A 12030-nucleotide genomic window follows, 5' to 3' on the forward strand; every position below is an offset into this window, starting at 1 on the left:
CCTTGCCGGCATCTCCATACTTTGAGAGTCTACTTTCACCTACAAAGTTGCAGTAGGTAAGAAAACTAGCTACTTGACAATTTCTAATGGTGAAAGACTAAAACTAGTTACACAAATGACTTATTTGCATCTTGTTGTTGTAGTTGATCAACTATTCTATGCTTAATAAAGCTTCGTTATGATGATATTAATTCTAGATTTTCTGTTAATGTTTTGCTGTTTTATACGTCTAAACAACATTGTTGCTATGATTAACTCTCAGTAACTCTCAGTAGCCTTTATGCATCTCATGCTTGTTGTTTAAACTTTCGTCATCATTTCGTTATGTTTTTAATGGATTTTGATTGCTTTAAACTTTAATGTTATAGTAATGTAAGTTCAATGATTTTTATGTAACTGAAGTTTATGAGCATAATGTTAGTAGGTTATAGTTTATGAGCATAATGATTTTGACTAGCGAGCATGAGAAGATCAAAGCTCAGCTTATTTCAGGTCAACTACTACTATAATTTATACATCAAATGTTGGTATTTGATTACAGGATTGTGAATGAGATAATCAAATATTATTAAATTTCATGGTTATCACATAAAATAAGTGATAAAATCTTTAGGTTATTATTTAACTTTAGGTTACATCATTTCGTTACGCATAAATAATAAGAAGGTTTTAAAACTTTTTATACACTCAATAGCATGAAGCATCAGTGGTCTAGTGGTAGAATAGTATCTTCCCATACTACAGACCCGGATTTGATTCCTAGCTGATGCATGCCTATGGGCGGGCACTAGATTGATATTTTTCTTAGAAAAAATTAAAGTTTCATACACAATTTCCATGACGAGTTCGATTCCTAGCTAGTGCATGTTTATCGACGCCTAATTTAATTGTTTGAGTGCTTTTTGTATACAAATTCGTTCCATTCCTAGGTGGTGTATGTCTATGGATGTTTGATTGAATTTTTTTAGGGGTTGCTTGTTTGGGGGTTTCAGGAAAGAACAAGGGATAGAGGAGGTTTTATTAATTCAATCATTTGTTGGTATTTGTTTTATTAATTCAATTATTTCCTCTACCTATTTTTAGTTTTGGGTTTACTCCTAACTCCTCTAATCTCATTCTCCAACCCACAAGGTTTTCTATTCTCTTTCTCCTCTCATACTAACTTGAACATTTACCATTTTTGTAAAATTCTATTTTAGTCTCTATTTTACTTTTTACTTTTTATTTGGTCTATTTATTTATTTATTTTTACGTTTTTTTATCATTGGATTAATTTCACTTTTGATCCTTTTTCTTACATATTTTTATTTTTTTTCCTCAAAAAATATTTTGACTAAATTTTACCTTTTGATTTTGTTTTGTTCTTTTACTTATTATTTATATTTTTTTATCCCTACACTAATTTCATTTTTTAACCTTATACTTATTTATTTTTACTTTTTTTTGCATTTGAAAAATAATTTTGATCATTTTTTTTATCATATTATTCAGTTTTAGTATTTATTTTTAATTATTTTAAAATGCTTTTTTTAAAAATAGAATGTATGTATGGAAATTGTTATTAAAAACATAATTATGGTTTATTACCTCATTTGAAACAAACAACCACAAATGGAATCAAAGCTTTATCATTCCCTTTGTGGAATTGAAACAAACAGACAAGAGAATTCATAGTCATTTCATACCTTTTTCCTTGTTTCCTTTCTAGATTCCATTATGTTACCCCTGCTCGAACCAAACGCCATCTTAGTACTTTTGTAGGAAACAACAAAGTTTTGTACGCAATTTCAATGACGTTTTCAGTTGATGAGTGGTTTCTCAAACTCCCTGTCCCCTTTGAATCTGTCCATGTTAGCCTACATAAACGTCACTCGGCTGTGAAACATGATATTACGATTTATTGAGACAATTCATATTTTTATATGACTAGTTTAACACGATTACCATTTTTGTATCATCTATATCATATCTATGTACTTCAATTTTGATACAATTTCTACTTGTTAGGTTTGCGATTCAATTCTTTGTCAAAATTTAGCTATTATTGGTAGGTAATATGTAAATTGATCTTGTATTATACTTAACTGATCTTTAAACAATTTTTTCTAATTTTCGATAACATAGGGTTAGAATTGATCTTGCTTGGAAATGTGAGGGTTAAATTTAAATTGTTTCATAAGTTAAAGTTAAATCTGCATTTCCTTTAAAATGTTAGGTTAAATCAACAAATATCTATTCACCTGCAAATGGATGAAAAAGGAGAATTAAAGAACAAGAGGCAATGTTGGAATCACTGCCAGAGGAAATTGTGACAGAAATTCTATTGAGGTTGCCTATGAAATCTCTTTTGAGATTTAAGACAGTTTGCAAGTATTGGCATTCCATTATAAACTGTACCGGGTTCATAAAAAAACATCTACATCTTGCTCATGCTGCCGGTTACAATCAGCATAAGAAATTCATTGGCCCTATTTTTCCTGATAAGAATGCTTCGTATTCCTATCTTTTGTACAAAGAAGATTATGATGGTGATAGCGGTCGAAAACCCCTATCTTTAGGTACGGTTTTTAGGATAGTTTTGATTAGTTTTCATGTAATATGTGAGCAAATCTCGCACTTTTATGCATGTGCGCGTGATTATTAGTTTTAATATATGTTTTATTTACTTTTGTAGTTTCTAGCTGTTTTCTGATTGTTTTCAGGCAAAATATTGCCAAAATAGCACACACGTGAACTATCACTTATTTATTTTGGCTAATTGATCCACCAAAGGTCACACAAAACAGAGTTTTTACTCAAATCTAACGACTGGTGTGTCAATTTAGCCTTTGGACTAATGTTGTACTGAGTTTTTACTCAAATCGCGTCTTGGGGACCCCCGGTAGTCGCTCGACGAATTGGGCATGTCCATCCCACCAAACTGGCCTCTGTAGGCCAACTCGACAAGCTGGCCACCAGAGGCCAGCTCCACGAATTGGCCTGCGGACTGCTTCCCGGCCCCACGACTTCACGATTTCTCCCCCACTCTTCCACCTGCATTGGGAAACAAGTTAGATTAGGTTTAGGCACGAAACTACAACTATAAATAGGACTTTGTAACATTGTATTAGGCATCCTTTATTTTCTAAAAACCCTAGCCTCTATCCTTGAAGAATCATCTTCTCATTTCCATCCACCATTGAAGAACCTTCAAGCTCCGCATCCCCCGAGGATTATTCAAGGCTCCATCCTTCAAGTCCTAGGAAGACGTCTGCATTGGTCGACAGGTTCCTTGAAAGGGATTTCTTCTCTTTTATATTCTGTTTGCTTCTGATCCATTCTATGAATCCTAGGCTAATTGTAACATCATGACAAACATATTCTTCATCTTTAATGTTAATTCAATTTCTTATTTTGTTCAATTGATTATTTTATTTAATCTTTGTCTTACACTTTGCCTTTTTGGTTTAACTCATTCATAAGTCCAAACAATTACTTGGCACATATTGCAAGCTGAATCTGACCTAGTCAAAGCCTATAGGATTGACAACCTTATAAAAGATTAAGCCCAAATTTCTGAGCCTTAGAGCTAGTTTCGGCCTTACAAGGGAATCACGCGCTAGGAACCATAGAAGGATAAGTAGGGTTAATCACCTTAGGCACAAGTGACTCAGATTAAGTTAACAATTGGTTGATTAAATAGGTTTGAATTTGATATTATCGTATCTTTCCATATCCCTCCGGATTAATTACATTATTTAAGGATCACTTAGGAGTAGAATAACTTAATTAGGAGTAGTTTAACTTAATCAAACTCAATCTCAAACCCCCCACAGCCTAGATAACATTAGAAACCTAGTAGCTCGATACTTGTAGGAGTAAATCATATGGATTCGATACCTGGACTTGTCTAGATTATTACTTGATAACAACGGGGTACACTTATCCCTTAGTGAGTCTCTAGGAGCGGCAGCTCGGAGGCGCATCAAGTTTTTGGCGCTGTTGTGGGGGATTTTTTTCCTACAATATCGAACCAAAGGTCGAATTTGTTAGTTTAGGCATTCTATTTGTTTATAACTGTTTATATTACAATTATATATATATATATATATATATACTTCTTTATATCTTCGATAAGTGTAAAATCTGCACACTACATACTTGTTGATAGATGTGATTTCTCTTGATTTGTTTTGCTGTATATATTCCTAGACATAGACTGTTCGTGTTAAATCTTATAGTTGTAAACTTTGATTATACTTGTTAAAATTTCATAGTTGTGATTTTTCATTTTATACTTGTTAAATTTTGTGTTCATAGCTGTAAAACTTACTTATGAACTTTTGTGCTATAGAACTTCACTTTTCCTCAGCTTTCTTTGATCAATTAATTGGCAAGAAAAAGTCCAGTGGCAAGCTCAAAAGTTCACTGTCCCATCAAGACAACATAATCATGCCCTGAAGAGTGAGGCTTCCAATCCCTCCATGGTCGAGTTAAATAAGAAATGGATATCTTGATGGAGAAACTAAGCCTCAACACCAATGAAAGTGTAAGTTTTGTGGGCAATCACCAAAGGTACAATTCTAACCCCAATCCTTATAGCTTTTATGATAATGATTAGAGGAAACCTCAACACTCAAATTTGTCCTACGGGAACCATAACATGTTGAGGCCTCCACATATGTTTGTTAATGAGCATGGGGAAAATGAATTGGGAATGTTTCCTTACAAACAAGCCAGCCAAGTTCCTCCACAACCCTCTAGCTCACAAGATGAGGTATTGTCCCTTTTAAAAGCAATGTCAGCCCGACTTGCATTCAATGAGGCGTTTTGCAAAAACTTGAGCGACCAATTGGCTCAAATGAATCGTGAGAGGCAAGAGCAATCCTAAGGTGCTCTCCTAAGCAAACACGGGGGTAACTCTGGGTCGAGCCAAAGCCTCATATGGCGTTTCGACTTCCCCAAGTCTTTGCCAGCCAACTCCTACCGAAGGGTCCCGTCTACAGGAACCGTAACATGTTGAGGCCTCCATATATGTTTGTTAATAAGCACGGGGTAAATGAATTGGGAAGGTTTCCTTACGAACAAGCCAGCCAAGTTCCTCCACAACCCTGTAGCTCACAAGATGAGGTATTGTCCCTTTTGAAAGCAATGTCAGCCCGACTTGCAATCAATGAGGCGTTTTGCAAGGATTTGAGCGACCAATTGGCTCAAATGAACCGTGAGAGGCAAGAGCAATCCCAAGGTGCTCTTCCGAGCAAACACGGGGGTAACTCTCGGTCGAGCCAAAGGCCCGTGTGGCACCTCGACTTCCACAAGTCTCGACCAGCCAACTCCTACCGAAGGGTCCCGTCAATGCCTTTATCGGTATTCCGTCCTGGAGGGTCTCCCTGTGGGGCAACCTCGCCCTAAAATGGGCTCTCACTATGGGCACTCATCGGCCCCATAATGTCCGTAGAGTTCCCCTCTATGAAGACATTTGCCTCCCTTTCCGAAGGACGCATGCCTGACTCTCTTAGTCTCTAGCAGACTAGGGTGGATCACTTAAGCCAGTACCGACTACTGACCTAGGGGGTGGCGGAGATCTATACGCCAGGATAGTCCCTGTCCCCTATAGTGTTCCTTATGCCAACTCCACCTCTTACGTCCGTGTACGTTGACATGTTCCATTCACCACTACATGCTGAAGCCTTCTTATATCTTGCCAATGCTTAGGGTTGAAACAGCATTCCCCAGTTCTTAAAATCAAACATCTCAGGAAAAAAAGAGAAATAAAAAGCTCGTTCCCTTTATTTTTGCTAAAATCCATCTAGTCTTGTTTTTATAACGTTAAAATTCTTAACCTTTGTTGTACCTATAACCTTTTCTAACCACATTACAACCCCATTTCGAGGCTTTTTGATATTATTGGAGTCATGTAGCAAAGTAGAGGTACTCGGATGAACGTGCAAATTCAACGTAATCCTAAGCAAGAACATAAGCCGAGAGTAAACACTTAAGCCACTAAATATTGTTTGAATTGAGTGAACTAACAATGGTAGGGTTATAATTGATCTTGCTTGGAAATGTGAGGGTTAAAATTTGTATTGTTTCATAAGTTAAAGTTAAATCTGCATTTCCTTTAAAATGTTAGGTTAAATCAACAAATATCTATTCACCTGCAAATGGATGAAAAAAAGGAGAATTAAAGAACAATATGCAATGGTGGAATTGTTGCCAGAGGAAATTATGACAAAAATTCTATTGAGGTTGCCTATGAAATCTCTTTTGAGATTTAAGACAGTTTGCAAGTATTGGCATTCCATTATAAACTGTACCGGGTTCATAAAAAAACATCTACATTTTGCTCGTGCTGCCGGTTACAATCAGCATAAGAAATTCCTTGGCCCTGTTTTTCCTTATAAGAATGCTTCGTATTCCTATCTTTTGTACAAAGAAGATTATGATGGTGAAAGGGGTCGAAAACCCCTATCTTTAGGTACGGTTTTTAGGATAGTTTTGATTAGTTTTCATTCAATAAGCGAGCAAATCTCACACTTTTATGCATGTGCGCGTGATTATTAGTTTTAGTATATGTTTTATTTACTTTTGTAGTTTCTAGCTGTTTTCTGATTGTTTTCAGGCAAAATATTGCCAAAATAGCACACACGTGAACTATCACTTATTTATTTCGGCTAATTGATCCACCAAAGGTCGCACCAAATGGAGTTTTTACTCAAATCTAATGACTGGTGGGTCAATTTAGCCTTTGGACTTATGTTGTTTGGGGTTTATATGCGTGTGCAGGTTGAAACGGGATCAATTTCGGGCAAAAATCGCGTCTCGGAGACCCCCGGCAGTCGCACTTTTATGCATGTTCGCGTGATTATTAATTTTAGTATATGTTTTATTAATTTTTGTAGTTTCTAGCTATTTTCTGATTGTTTTCAGGCAAAATATTGCCAAAATAGCACACACGTGAACTATCACTTATTTATTTCGGCTAATTGATCCACCAAAGGTCACACCAAATGGAGTTTTTACTCAAATCTAACGACCGGTGGGTCAATTTAGCCTTTGGACTTACGTTGTTTGGAGTTTATATGCATGTGTAGGTTAAAACGGGATCAATTTCGGGCAAAAATCACGTCTCGGGGACCCCCGGCAGTCGCTCGGCAAATTGGGCATGTCCATCTCGCCGAACTGGCCTTTGTAGGCTAGCTCGACGAGCTAGCCACTAGAGGCCAGCTCGACGAGCTGGCCATGCCCAGCTCGATGAGTTGGCCTACGGGAATCAGTCTTTTGACTGATTCCCGGCCCCATGACTTCACGATTTTGTCCTCACTCTTTCACCTGCATTGGGAAACAAGTTAGATTAGGTTTAAGCTGAAAATACAACTAATTGGATTGAAAACCTTATAGAAGATTAAGCCCAAATTTCTGAGCCTTAGAGCTAGTTTCGACCTTACAATGGAATCACGCGCTAGGAACCATAGAAGAATAAGTAGGGTTAATCGCCTTAGGCACAAGTGACTCAGATTAGGTTAATATTTGGTTGATTAAATATGTTTGAATTTGATATTATCATATCTTTCCATATCCCTCCAGGTTAATTACATTATTTAAGGATTACTTAGGAGTAGAATAACTTAATTAGGAGTAGTTTAACTTAATCAAACTCAATCTTAAACCCCCCACAGCCTAGATAATATTAGAAACCTAGTAGCTCGATACTTGCAGGAGTAAATCCTGTGGATTTGATACCTGGAATTGTCTAGATTATTACTTAATAATGACGGGGTACACTTATCCCTTAGTGAGTCTCTAGGAGCGGTAGCTCAGAGGCGCATGAGATGGCACTATACATGCTGAAAAGGAGTTCGGTCTATTACTATACTTCAAGGTTTATTGAAATCAATAGAGATTGTATTATCTTATACTCAGTTGGGACACATGGATTCCATAGATCTCTAAGGAATCATATTACTCCATCACAAGAGTTACAAACGCTGACAGGAATCACATTTTTATTGAAAAGCAGTTCATGGAAAAGCAAGAGGATAGCCAAAAGGAATTCGGTCTATTATTATACTTCAAGGTTTATTTATGCAAAGAATGGTCTCCATTGGACTGAAACGCTGTTTAACAAAGAAGAAGAAGATGAGCACATCAACTGCATAATATATTTTGATTTGACGGAAGAAAGCCTGAATTATATAAAATTGCCTTCAAAAAGTTTGGATTGTTCAACTGTGATGAACTACAAGGAGTCTATAGAAATTACACGGGAATACTCTGAATGCCAACAAGAGTTATGGGTATTCGAACACCATTGTGGGTTGAAAAGCTCATGGAAAAAAATTCCATGTTGAAAATCTCATGGCTACTTCAGCTTTACGTCGAATGGTAAGAAAAAGAGAAGCATTCTTAGTACTCCTTGCCTGCATCTCCATACTTTGAGAGTCTACTTCCGCCGACAATGTCGCAGTAGGTAAGAAAACTAGCTACTTGACATTTTCTAATGGTAAAAGACTAAAACTAGTTACACAAGTGACTCTTATTTGCATATTATTGTTGTAGTTGATCAACTATTCTATGCTTGATAAAGCTTCGTTATGATGATATCAATTCTAGATTTTCTGTTAATGTTTTGTTGTTTTATACGTCTAAACAACATTGTTGCTATGATTAACTCTCAGTAGCCTTTATGCATCTCATGCTTGATTTTCAATTGTTTTATATCTGATATTTAACCAAGTACCATAGTTATCGAAACCGGACTGGTTAAAGAATTAGAAAAGATGAGAATTAAATATCACCAGTTAAATAGTTTTTTCTAATTTTCGATAACGTAGGGTTAAAATTGATGTTGCTTGGAAATGTGAGGGTGAAATTTGTATTGTTTCATACGTTAAAGCTAAATCTGCATTTCGCTTAAAATGTTAGGGTTAAACTTGTATCATTTTATAGATTAAATCTAAAGCTGCACTTCCTTTAAAACATTAGGGTTAAATTTGGTTTTTATCCCTTGAAATTGACTTGTTAACAATTGTCATGAATGTTTAAAATTATTAGGCCTAATGCTTCCCCAACCCCCTTAACTTGTCCAAATTGATCATTTTACCCCCTCAACTCATCGAATGTCCTATTCACCCCCTTAACTCCATAAAAGTGGTATTTCTCACCCCCTCAACTTGTCCATTTATCCCCTCAACTCATAGAATGTTCTATTTACCCCCTTAACTCCATAAAAGTGGTATTTTTCACCCCTTACAATCCGTTATCGAAGCCTAAATTGATAACTTTTTTTAAACATTAAACCTATATTTATGCTATTTTGTAAGTGGAACCTAAATTGATACTTCCCCAAAAATCATAGACCTATTTTGGTACATTATCCCTACATATAATTTATTTAACTTGTTTATATTAATGTTTTTGTTATTTGTATTTTTTATTCGTTCTTTCTCTTTTCAACTTTTTTGACTACTATAAAGGGATAAGAAATATCATTTTTATGGAGTTAAAAAAGTAAATAGGATCATAATTAAGTGTAGTGTGCCCTAGGCCATTCCTTTTGTATATTTTACAGTGTGAATTTTGTATCCAAATGACAGTTATTAAAATATGTATTCATGTGTAATTATTTGTATTGTTTAATTATTTAATGAATATATATTAGTCCAAAGATTGTTTACAAAGTGATAATATTATTAAGAGTTAATAATAATGAGATATATTTCTTTGGTAAAATAATAATCTTAAATGTTCATAGTCGGTGGATAGTGAATTGGACACTCATGTATCCTTACACTATCACCTCTGTTTATTTTCTTGATTAGTATGAGATATTAACCAGAAACAGAAAATCTCATTCTGTTTGATATGTTGATATCAGAATAAATATGTTGACATTCAAAGAGATGAATGGTTCGAACTGTGACGTTAGATAATAATTGCACGAAGGTTTACTCCTAGTCAACATAATTATTATCTAGGTCATAATAGTGCATATAGTCCTTTGACTTGAGGAAACTTAGTTGTTCTTGCACAGGTAATTATAGTTTGTTCCTACCTTGTACTGGGATCTTAATTCTGGTAATCCGGCCGTGAATCGCTATAGTTAGTTGTGTAGTGTACTAAGAGTTTGCTAATAGAGGATTCATTACTCTAAGTAAATAGAGATCAATCCTAAGATAGTTATTGATTAGTTTTTTGATGGAATGAGTTCCTGGCCAGGACAATAAGACTCACCTTATGAGATAAGTATCAAAGAATGGTTCTTTGATGAGAGTCTTATTTTATCAAAGACTTAATCAATATTTCTTAGTATCTTGACGATTAGAGTTTGACACTTTGTGACTCTAGTCAAGATCGGGATTTTTAATGAAAGGACTTTAATGCATGGAAATTATGATCGATGGTTCATAATTAGTTTAATTATAAGTTCAAGTAACTTCATTCTTTAATTGGGACGTCATGGCGCAATATGTTAGCTGGAGATCATGACCTTTAGAGGACTATAAGTATATATAAGCTAAGCTTATATAGGATACACTTGTAGTACAAGGAATTGGATTCCTAACATAATTAATAAGTGTTATTATTATGTCTCTAATGCCAGTTAAAGATGAACCTAGAAAGTCACACACATACAAGTTGTTTGTATCAAGCTTTAGTTAAATTGATTAATTAAAAATGTTTTAATTAATTGATTGATACAATTGAATATGTCAATGGGATTAACAAAACATTCTAACACTGTTTGATATTCAATTGAGGAATTTATAAATTATTATTCTTGCTCAATTTAAATTGATGGCTTTTTTCAAATACAATAGTCAAGTGTTGACTGTTGGAATTTAGAGGTGTTTTAACTTAGCTCCTCTAAGATATTATTAAAGGATATAATAGTAATTAATTAAGTTATTAATTAATTATTATTATATATATTATAAATTAATAATAATAATAATATAATTAATTATTATATTAATTTATATTAATTTATTATTATTCTATTATATATATAATATATATATATATATATAAAACATGCACTAGGACACGTAGTGTCCTAGTGCATGATCTGTTTCAATCCATGAATGGATTGAAACAAAGTATATATATATATAAATAAATTCCACTATAAACCCTCATCGTGGTCTGTGGTTTAAGGTTCGATTCCTCGCTCCGTCAAAATTTAGCCCTCATTGGTAGGTGATCTGTAAATTCTACTATAAACCCTCATCGAGGTCTGTGGTTTGCCCTGACCTTGGGAGTGGGTAGACCTACCCTTACCTAAACTTTTTCGTCACCAAAAAAAAAATATATATATATATATATATAGACTAAGAGATACAATAGAGAGATACGGTTTTTCGGTTCAGAAAATCGAATCCGGAATCAGTTTTCAATTTTGAGCAAGATTAATCAATTTCTGCAAGGCTTGATCTAATCGACTTAGTGGACTGACTAGAGGCTTCAACACTAGAGAAGCTTTAATACCCGATTGGAATCTACAAGAGGTATTTTTCCAATCTCGTAGTATAAATATCAATTTGATTATTGAAGAACTTAATGATCTTGGTTAAGGATTTGATGTCAGACATCGGATGTTTGACTGTTTATCAGAGTGATTGGATCTCACTGATTGTTTGTTTAGGGAATTTTTTTGAAATTCGTTCCTAAATACCAACATGCTTCCGCTTCAAATCCTTCAAGTGGTATCAGAGCCATCTAAGTTCTTTTATAGTTAATTGATGTTGTGTTCTCTTGATTGATATAATTATGGATTGTTGGGGCTTTTTCTTTTATTATTTTACTCCTATAGTTATAATTTTAAATTTCAATTTTATGAATTTGAGTTTGTAAATATTGAAGTCTTGGAATACCAAAACAAGTTGTAATTTGGGAGAAAAATTGAAGAAAGGACCAAATTGGCAGATTGCAGAATTTATGGCGCGGGCACGCTTTAGGCAATTTTCAGTTGTCTAGTTTATATTTTGTTTGATGTTATAAAATTGAAATGTGATTAAAATTATATATTGGCCTTAAATGTAAGTGTTACAT

The sequence above is a fragment of the Euphorbia lathyris genome, chromosome 6 (genome assembly GCF_963576675.1).
Source record: "Euphorbia lathyris chromosome 6, ddEupLath1.1, whole genome shotgun sequence".
NCBI lineage: Eukaryota > Viridiplantae > Streptophyta > Magnoliopsida > Malpighiales > Euphorbiaceae > Euphorbia > Euphorbia lathyris.